General features: G+C 42.9%; 1 pseudogene; it reads left to right on the forward strand.

Annotated features, from left to right (window-relative positions):
- The first annotated feature begins 1,637 nt into the window (after nt 1-1,637).
- On the forward strand, nt 1,638-9,964 carry LOC139002570 (nuclear prelamin A recognition factor pseudogene; annotated as a pseudogene).
- Nucleotides 9,965-10,463: the final 499 nt, after the last annotated feature.

The raw sequence follows: 10,463 nt of genomic DNA on the forward strand, positions 1-10,463 counted from the left end.
CCCCAAGGGAAACCCCACCCTGATCCGGGACACCCTTCAAGGCAAACCAGCTGGCCCCCACCCATGCACCAGGCCTCTATCTGTACTAATAAAAGGGTAATATGCTAATTAGACTGGGAGACCTTCCAGGAGACCTTCTGGACGTTCTTCTGGACAAAGCCATGGTGGTGGGGCTGAAGTAGAGGCGGTTAGAGGCCAAGAGGGGCGGGAAGTTGTGGGTGATCAGGCTGGTGGGGGGAGGGGCTGTTGGGGGTAAGCAGACCAACAGGGGGGCAGTTGGGGGCAAGCAGGCCAGCAGAGGGGGCAGTTGGAGGTGATCAGGCTGGCAGGGGGTCATTTGGGGGCAAGCAGGCTGGCAGGCAGAGTGGTTAGGGGCAATCAGGCAGGCAGGCAGGTGAGTGGTTAGGAGCCAGCAGTCCCAGATTGCGAGAGGAATGTCCGACTGCTGGTTTAGGCCCGATCCCTGTAAACTGGCAGTAGGACATCCTTCAAGGGGTTCCAGATTGGAGAGGGTGCAGGCTGGGCTGAGGAACACCCCCCTCCCTCGTGCACAAATTTCATGCACCGGGCCACTATTTTATATATATATATATATATTTTTCCATAATAATAAAAGTGTAATATGCTAATTAGACTGATGTCCTTCCAGACATCCTTCCTTCCGGGCAAAGCTGCAGCAGGTGGGGGCCGAGGCAACAGAGGCCCCTGGCCATGGTGGCAGGAGGCGCCAAGACCCTTGCACGAACTTTGTTTTTATATATTATATCCTAACTAGAGGCCCGGTGCATGAAATTCATGCATGGGTAGGTTCCGTAGGCCTGGCCAGCGATCAGGCCCAATCTGCGGAATGAGTGGCAGGGCAATCAGGGGGCCCCACTGGCACCTGCCTTGGCTGACCTGGGGCTTGTAGGCTAGGGGCAGCTCCTGCATTGAGCATCTGCCCCCTGGTGGTCAGTGTGCGTCATAGCAACCGGTCGTTCCACCTGTTGTTCTGCTGTTTGGTCGATTTGCATATTAGGCTTTTATTATATAGGATATTTAAAAACCCAGCATCCGTAACAACCAAACGGACCACCAGTCCATCACCTGGCCCTCAGGCTCCATTGATGATCATGGGATGGCTAACGGGGAAACCAGGGTCCCTCAGGCTTCAATGAATCCATGGTAGCAGCAACATTTTGAGCGGGCGAGCAGAAGGCAGACTACTTGGTCCCTCCCCTAGCCCACAGGCTCACATTGGTCAGGGGATGGTTAACAGGGAATCAGAGTGAGTTGCCCAGGGTCTGGCAAGCAGCTGGAAGGCAGGCCTCTTGATCCCTCCTCCTGACCCTCAGACTCCAATCAATTGGTGGTGGAGGTGGGGCCAAACTAGGGACTGGCTTCCTTAGTAGCCCTGTAGGTTCAATCTCCAGAGGATAGGCCAGGCACCAACAGACCAGTGCCTCCGGCATGATCCCAACAGTGCTGCGGGCCTCCTGGAACTTGGCCTCAGGCTCTGCAGCCGCTTTCACTCCCTAAAAGCTCCACAAGGAAGAAAGGATACCTCCAGCAGCGCCAGGGGTGACCAGCGGTGACTGACTGCTCTCCTTGTGCTTCCTCCAGGTCACTCGAGCTGGTCCCCACCTGTCCCGCTCCAGATGAAGTATGATCACTGCACATGGAAGGAATATAGTAAAAACAAAAACCTATGACCAAGAGAATGCCGCAGTCAACATCCAGAGTCCGGCTTAGGTGAAACGAGAGAAGAAATAATTCCATAAGTTGGCCAATGCCAAGATATTTCTGAGTGACTGCCTGCATGTGACAGCTGTGTGACCGCAGTAGAAGGAGTCTAAATTTCTCAACAGAACACCAAGGACATCTTCCATGTTCTGAACCTCAATAAGAAATGTGATACCTCACAGCTCAAAGTGCTGGCAGTGTCCATGTGTCCTTAGTCTCTGCCTTATTTTGCTGCTAAATTCAGCCTGTGTCACTGATGCATCCAGAAGGCTCTATGACTTTCTCAAAAGCCTTGGGGCGCACTGTCTTTGACATGAAGATAGCTGTGGACTTCAGCCTCTTGGAGAGTCAGAAAGAATTTGTGCATCGGTACTGCCAGCACCGTGAGGAAGAGCCCCAGCTACCCATGCTGACCTCTGCCTGCCCCAGCTGGGACCAATATGCAGAGCGTGTGCTGGGTCACCCCATCACCCCCCACCTCTGCACAGCCAAATCTCCCCAGCAGATCATGGGCTCTCTGGTGAAGGATTACTTCACCAGACGGCAGAACCTGTCCCCAGACAAGATTGTCCACGTCATTGTGGCCCCATGTTATGACAATAAACTGGAGGTCCTTTGAGAAGATGTTCCCACAGCTTTACATAGTTCACAGGGTACTGACTGCGTGTTAACCTCAAGTGAAATTGTCCAGATAATGGAGCAAAGTGACCTCGCCTCGAATGACGCCGCCGTGGACACTCTGTTTGGAGACATGAAGGAGAAGGAGGTGAGGTTCCACAAGGGTGCCAGCTCCGACGGGTACCTGGTGCACATCTTCAGGCACATGGCCAAGGAGCTGTTCAACAGGGACGTGAGAGTGCTCACCTACTGCTCCCTGAGGAACAAAGACTTCCAGGAGGTCACCCTTGAAGGGGACAGAGAGGTTCTGCTATGCTTTGAGGCTGCTAATGGCTTTTGGAACATCCAGAAGTGGTCCTGAAGCTGTAGAGGGGCAGGTTCCCCTGCCACTTTGTGGAGGTCCTGGCCTGTGCCAGGCATGCGTAAGCAGCAGGGGCCAGGCCCAGGTGGAGGACTGGTGTGCGGACAGGGCACTGCTGTGGCAGATGGAAGGCATCTATGCTGCCATCCCGGTGTGGCCCCCAGAGACCAGCGCCTATGTGCAGGAGCTGTACCAGGAGTGGGTGGGGTAGGGGTGGGCAACTCCCCCTGGGTCAAGGCAGCCCTGCATACCGCCTAGCATAGTCCAGGGCAGGCTGCCAGGACATCAAGTGGTAAAAGTCCAGCAGACACCTGGCCTGCAGGCTGCCTGAAAAAGGGTGTCAGACACATGAAGGAAAGGCTTAGCATCTCTGTCATCACTTTGGTTTTCAGAATTCTCTGCTCCCTCTCTGTCGGCTCCCTCCCTCTGAGGGGCACTGTCGCCATCACATGGGTGTAACTGGAATATTGTGTCTCGAGAGGATTGTCCCAATATATGTATCCTCTTATCCAATGATGAAAAAATCCCAAAGAACAATAATGGAGACAGACTACTGTCCTTTAGGCTTAAAAAACTCTGGAAGTGTCCTGCAAAGAGCTGAGACCTGGTTCTGTCCACGCGCCTTAGAAAGATTGGATGAGGAAATGCCCTGGTTTGGCCCTGACTTTACCCACTTATGATACTCTTGAAGGTGTCTTTGCCACAATGTGAATAAACTGCCACCTTTTGGAAAAGGGACTCATATGAAAGTCTTCATTCCCAACTTTTCTTGAAACAGATCTATGTTCTGCGGCTGTGGTCAACGTCCTGAGATCAGGTCCTGTCGAACAGGTCCTGTCGCTGGGAATCAGGGAGCACTGAGTGAAGGCCCGCCCACCTTGTGCCCTTTTACATTCAGATATTGAGCTGAACTCACTTTGGGGGAGGCCTGGCAAGGGTGACAGGTGTCACAGATGGAAGGATGGAGAATGGAGAGACGGACACCTTCTCAGTCCTTCCCTGGGTGGGGTCAGGCAGATGAAGGCCAGCCAGCCTGCCCCACAATTGGGTGAAATAGAGTCCTCTGTGTCCACCTCTCACCCCATGGGCTCGGCCATGCCCCTCAGCTCCAGGCAGCCCTCTGTGTTCCATGACAGCACACTCTGCCCTCACATGCTGCTCGCCCTAAGTGAGAAGGAAGAGAGCAGTTGGCCCACAGACAACTACACAGAAAGATAGGGCTCACGGCTGGTTAGCACAGTGGCAGTGGCTAGAGCCTCTCCTGCCTCCATGGCAGTGCTAAGGAGCAGCGAGCTGAGTGGTAAGGAGCAGTGAGCAGGTGGGTGGTAAGGAGTGAGAGGTCCTGGAATGCGAGAGGGTGCAGGCTAGGCTGAGGGCCAACCTCCCAGTGCACAAATTTTGTGCACCGGGCCTCTAGTAATATATATGTGTGTGTGTGTATGTGTATATATATATATATATATATATATATATATATATATATATATATTTATATATACATATATGTGTATATATGTTTATATATACATATATATACTTATATATAAATATTTATATATATATATACACACACACACACACACAGTAATCCTATATAACAGAGAGGTAATATGGAATTTAACCCTCATGCCCTCACAAGATAGCTGCCTACGAGGCAGAGCTTTTGATGCTTACTGGCATAGAAACCGACCAATCAGAACCAAATCTGGGTGAACTGTGAGGAGCCAATGGCTGTCTAGGAGGCAGAACTTTTGACTCTGACTAGCATAGAAACCAACCAATCAGAACCTTATGTGGGTGAACTGCAAAGGCACAACCTAAGGTGGGGGCTGAGGAGGAGTTTTAAGGGCAAAAGTTGTTTGGTGTAAGGTGTAAGAAAGCAGTTCAATTTTTTAATGATGGGTTTAGCAGTATAGTGCATGTGGCTGGCTATCAGTCCAGATATAGGGATTATGTATTTTTGTCTGCCAAGAGCATCCCCTCCTGCTGAAAAAGGCTTTTCATCCCCATTTAAGCAATCTTATCCTATATAATCTATCTATACTAATAAAAGGGTAATATGCTAACTAAACCGGGTTGATTGGCCATCTTCTGGATGTCCGACTTCCTTCTGGACAAAGCCATGGTGGTGGGGGCCAAGGCAGAGGCAGTTAGGAGTCATCAGGCTGGCAGGGAAGGGCAGTTGCGGGTGAGATCAGGCCAGCAGGGGAGGGCAGTTAGGGGAGATTAGGCAGGCAGGCAGAGGGATTAGGGGTGATCAGGCAGGCAGGCAGAGGGATTAGGGGTGATCAGGCAGACAGGCAGGTGAGCGGTTAGTTGCCAGCAGTACCAGATTGCAAGAGGGATGTCCCCCAAGGGGTCCCCAATTGGAGAGGGTGCAGTCTGGGCTGAGGGAACTTCTCCCCCCGCCCCCTGCACGAATTTCATGCACTGGGCCACTAGTATATATATCCTCGTTAAAATTATAAGGTTTTGCTTTAAAAAATCATGGTGTCTATTTTTTCATAGGGGCTTCAGTTATGAGAAAGGGGGTTGGCATTAATATTTACTTAATTATTTTGGTTATCTATTGCTTTGTAATTAATCCACCTCAAAATTTAGTGGTTTAAAACCATGCTTTTATTTTTTCCTTCATGATTCTGTATTTAGTTGGGCTCAGGTACATAGTTCTTCTCTCCATGTGTTGTTGGCTAGAGTTATTCAGTGATTGCCTTCATCTGGGCATGTGGAAGCACAACTGGGGCTGGATGTCCTAGAAGACTTCATTCTCATAGCTGACAATTGATGTTGGCTATTTGCTGGGCACTTGTTTGGGCTCCATTTGGACTTCCTCTCTCCAGTAGTCTAAACTGGTATCCTTACAAATGTTAACTGGGTTCCAACAGAATGAAAGCAGAAGCTAACTTCTTTAACTTCTGAATCTAGCCTAGATTCAGAACTATCCCAATATCACTTTCACATGTCCTACCAATCAAAGCAAATCACATGACAAACCCAGACTCCATGGGACTGAATATAGTCTTCATCATTTAATTTAAAGAGAGCTGCATACATACAGAATGAGTGTAATTTTTGACAGCTATCTTTGGAGATAACCTACCACTCAAGTGACAACTTCTAATATAAAGTTGTCACTGAAAGACCAAAGTTTATACAACTATATATATTGGAATCATATAAGAGGCAAAAACATATTGGATGTTTAACACATTTTTCCTCCTAGTAATCTTGATACAAATTGTCTTCTATTAAGCTTGAAATCACCTGGTTAGGTTAGTGACTTAGTCATTTTCCCAACTTCTCATTTCTTAACAACAACAACAACAAAGTCTGTTCTGAGGGAAAATGTTTTTTTGCTAAGTGAAAGAACTTGTAACTTTCCATTTAGGAGAGATTTAATTCAGAAAACCAGGTGTAATAAATGTTTATCCAAACTTAGTAATTATCCAAACTTAGTAATTAGTTAAGATACCATTTAATTCAATCTATATGGCTTAATTTCTCTCAACCCAAAATTATATACAGCAAATAATCATTCACTGTAGATCATGATAATTTAATATCATACCTACTTTACACAAAAATCTACTCAAACAGTCTTAGTCCTATTAATGGAAACATTTAATATCTCAGGAATATTCTAGTTTTGGAAATAAAACTTAAAAAAACTCAAAAATATGTTTCTTATTCTCCAATGTTGTATTATTTGAAAACTAGAGGCCTGGTCACGAAATTCATGCCCAAGTACGGTCCCTAAGCCTGGCCGGCCATTAGGGCCAATCAGGTTCCCTGCTCCCGGCCTCCCCGCCTCCTCCTTCCCTTGCTCCCTGCTGCTGCTGCTGGTCGCCCACCATGTTCCGCACTGCCCCCTGGTGGTCAGCACATGTCATAGCTAGCAATCAAACTCCCAGTCAAACTCCCAAGGGGACAATTTGCATATTAGCCTTTTATGATATAGGATAATATGACATTCTGTCTTCTAATGACAAGATACATTCACACAATAGGATGTCATGTCATACATCATTGTCTTCTGGAAAATTTCGATTGGCTTGATCTGACCAGGTAGAGGCAATATATGATTTATATTTTATTTTGTTCCACCCACTTTCACAATAATGCAGTCAACTTGGTTTATTTGGACAACAATGGGATTTTAAGCTTCTTATGCTGAAGTTCTTGGGGGGGAAACTGTATATATATTTCTAAAAGTTAAATATATATTAACTTTTAGAAATAAAATCAACCTGATATATATATATACATATAAACATTATATATATATAGAGAGAGAGAGAGAGAGAGAGAAAGAGAGAGAGAGAGAGAGATAGTAAGAGGAAAACAAAAACCTCTTTCTCTTTAAAAGCGATATGCATTTAATAAAAGTTATTTGAAAATTGATATTTTTCAGATTCTAAAGTTAAAACAGTAAAATACTTTTTAAATTATCTCAGAATGTAACAGTGAACATTTTTATTAAAATTAGAAAAACATGTTGTCAATTGTGGTAGGCCCTGAACCCCCAAATATGTTCATGCCTCAACCACTGGAACCTATAAACATGTAGGTGAGACTCTGCAAAGGTGATTAAAGTTAAGGATTATGAGATAGGAAAGATTATCCTATCTTATCTGGGTGAACTCAGTCTAATCACAGGAGTCCTTAAAAGTGGAGAACCATTCCAAACTGTGGCAAGAGAGGGAGATGTGACTATGGAAGAAGAGTCAGAGAAAGTTGTGGTATAAAAATGACTAACATGACATTGCCGGCTTTGAACATATAGGACAGGGATAGCAGTCAAGCTATACAAATAATCTCTAGGAGCTGAGAAGGGCAAGAAAATGGGTTCTCACACAGTCTCTTCAGTGGAACACAGCCCTTGCAACATCTAGATTTTAGCCCAGTGAGACTTAGGTTGAACTTCTGACCTATGAAACTGGAAAGTAATAAACTTGTAATTATTTGACTGTTAAATTTTAGGCATTTTTATTTTAATTATTTATAGACAATACTATAACCAACCACACCTGAAAATACATAAAATATCTAGTTAAGATACCATTTAATTCAATCTATACTATAGGCTTAATTTCTCTCAACCCTCCAATTTCTACTACCTACCTACATTCAGACAATTTTTACATAATTACATATTCTAATAATTTACCCATATTGAAAGCCAACTTGTTGGTAAGTTAATATGGCTTAAATAAATTCAATTTATAACTATTTAAACTGCATGTACTTGTAGATGTGTTGATAAGTTTATTTTAATAATTTAAAAAATAGTTGATATAATATGGTAAACTTTTTACCATAAGTATTATTTTTTTCCTTCTAGTGGCAATGTGGCAGATACTGTCATTACTTTAAAAATATTTATATCTATTTCTGTCATCTTCCCCACAAATGCCCCAACTTTGAAGCAGTAGAACCCATTATCAATTTCAGAGGAAGATTCATAATTGAACTTAAATTACCATTATTAAGGCCCTTTCCTCCTTGCCTATGGAGGGTCTAGGATTAAATGCAGGGTGGCCCCTAAAAATGTATACACACTTTAACAGCTGATAGCTTAATTTTGAAAATGAAATATATTTTAATAAATATTGCCATTATAATTATTCAAAGTGTGTGTATATATATTTGGGACACTATATATATATATATATATATATATATATATATATATATATAATCTACTTTTGCCAAATGAGATCCAAGAAAATATCTTTTAGGGGACTTTCATTTTAGTGAAAAGAGTTCTGCACCCTACCTTTTGCCTTTGGATGAAATTTTGATGTCATAAGCCATAGAAGTCATCTTGCAGCTCTAGGGAGATAGATAAACACAAACACAAATACAAAGGGTCTACATGACAAGAAGTGTGTAGTGGAAAGATAGAAGGACCTGCTTTTGAACAGCCTCTCTTGGTCTTATGCAAGACATAATTAAATGTTTGTTTTGAATAAGCTAATTTTTTTAAATATATAAGTTACTATCACCTGGTTTTCTACTACCAACCTCCAAAGACAGGTCAACTGGTATAGATGAGAAGAGATTCCTTTAGACACCAAAATAGGTTAAGTTTCTTTGGAGCCCTTTGCCTGTTCCTCCTTTTTGGATCTAGTCACGATTTGTTGTTGTTTTGTTTTTAAATCCTCATCCAAGGATATGTTTTTATTGATTTTAGAGAGAGAAGAAGGGAGAGGGAGAGAGAGAAACATCCATGTGAGAAAAACATATATTGGTTGCCTCCACACCAGGGCTGGGATTCCAATGCAACCTAGGTATGTGGCCTGACCAGGAATTGAACCCACACCCTTTTTGTGTGTGGGGTTATGCTCTAAACAACTGAGTCACCTGGCCAAGCACATGCCTTTTTTAAACTCATTTCTTTCCTCCATCCTCCAACTTTGACAGTGTTTTCTCTAACAAAGATGCCAATAACTCTCATTTCCTTCCTTCAAATGTTTATTAGTCCCCTCATTTCTGCAACTGATATCACTTAAGAAGAAAATAATTTAAATCCATTCACATTAAAGAATGACTGACTGATAGGCTCAGCTACTCCCATAATTATTTTTTATTTTAAAACAAGGAGATTATTAACCTAAATTACACTCATTAGGAAAGCAAGCAGCTGGCATATAGGATATTTCCATCTACGCTCTGTCTGTGTGAAACTGACCACGTCACTCACTCTTACCAGGACTCATTTTTATCATTTTTTTTAAAAAAAACAAATTTTGATTAGAAAGTTGTTATAGCTTTAAAAAAATAGCCAATATCCTATGATTATATATGGGAAGAGAATAATTTTGAGTTAAGGGACTTGCATAATATACCTTTTCTGGAACACATGCTTGAATAAATTGGCAAACCAGTTCTACAAATTTTCTCAACTTTGACCAGTGATGGTAATACTAAAAAAATTAATATAAGCAATAGTTTTTAAACAAGAAAGAAAATTCTCACACCTAAGTTTTTCTGCTTAATAATTAACTCCCCAAAGAGTTTTTCCGTTGTTACCACATTGAGAATGAATAAAGAAAGATTTATGAGGGGAATGATATCTGTTCATTGTGTTCATTTACTCTTTTTTTTTCCCCCATTTATTCTTTAAGGAAAATTCCAGCAGTCAGAACCATTGACGGGTGTGAAAGACCAACAGCTGTAGAAACACACTGTCTGCTGCAGCAAGCCGCACACCGGCATGTAAAGACACTGGCCCATGTAGAAAACTTGAAAATTTCACTCTAATCTGTGCTTTTTCCTTTGAAATTTTACTTGCTCCTGTTTCCTAAGTAAACAATGACAGCAATTAAGGCTAACCTGCCTCTTTCAAGCAAACTCAATTCTGGTTATAAAAACAGCAAAATATATTATCTGGATTTTAATTGAATGGATTTGCCATCCATCTACCATATGTGATGAAAGGTAACCAGATGAAGAAAAACAGCAGTAAATTCTAGCTATTGCTCAGGAAATTGCCATCTCACTTTGCTTTAAATGCAATTCAAAGTGAAATGTTATTAATAAAAGGCCGGTGACATGAAAAGTTTATTTTAGAGTGGTATAATGCAATTTAGGGTGATGCTGGAATTCCAGGGTGGGATGTTAGACTATCTACAGAGTAGGAAATGGCTTCATGATAAGTTAGGAAGTATGAACAACAGGGATGATAGAGTTTTTGCAATGTACTACTTCATCCTCAGGATGCTCACTACTAAATAGCAGAGGAAAAAGTTTTAAAAATATT

Source organism: Myotis yumanensis, unplaced genomic scaffold, assembly GCF_028538775.1.
Source record: "Myotis yumanensis isolate MYYU_CA2020_CCGP unplaced genomic scaffold, mMyoYum1.0.hap1 SCAF_2, whole genome shotgun sequence".
Classification (NCBI taxonomy): Eukaryota; Metazoa; Chordata; class Mammalia; order Chiroptera; family Vespertilionidae; genus Myotis; species Myotis yumanensis.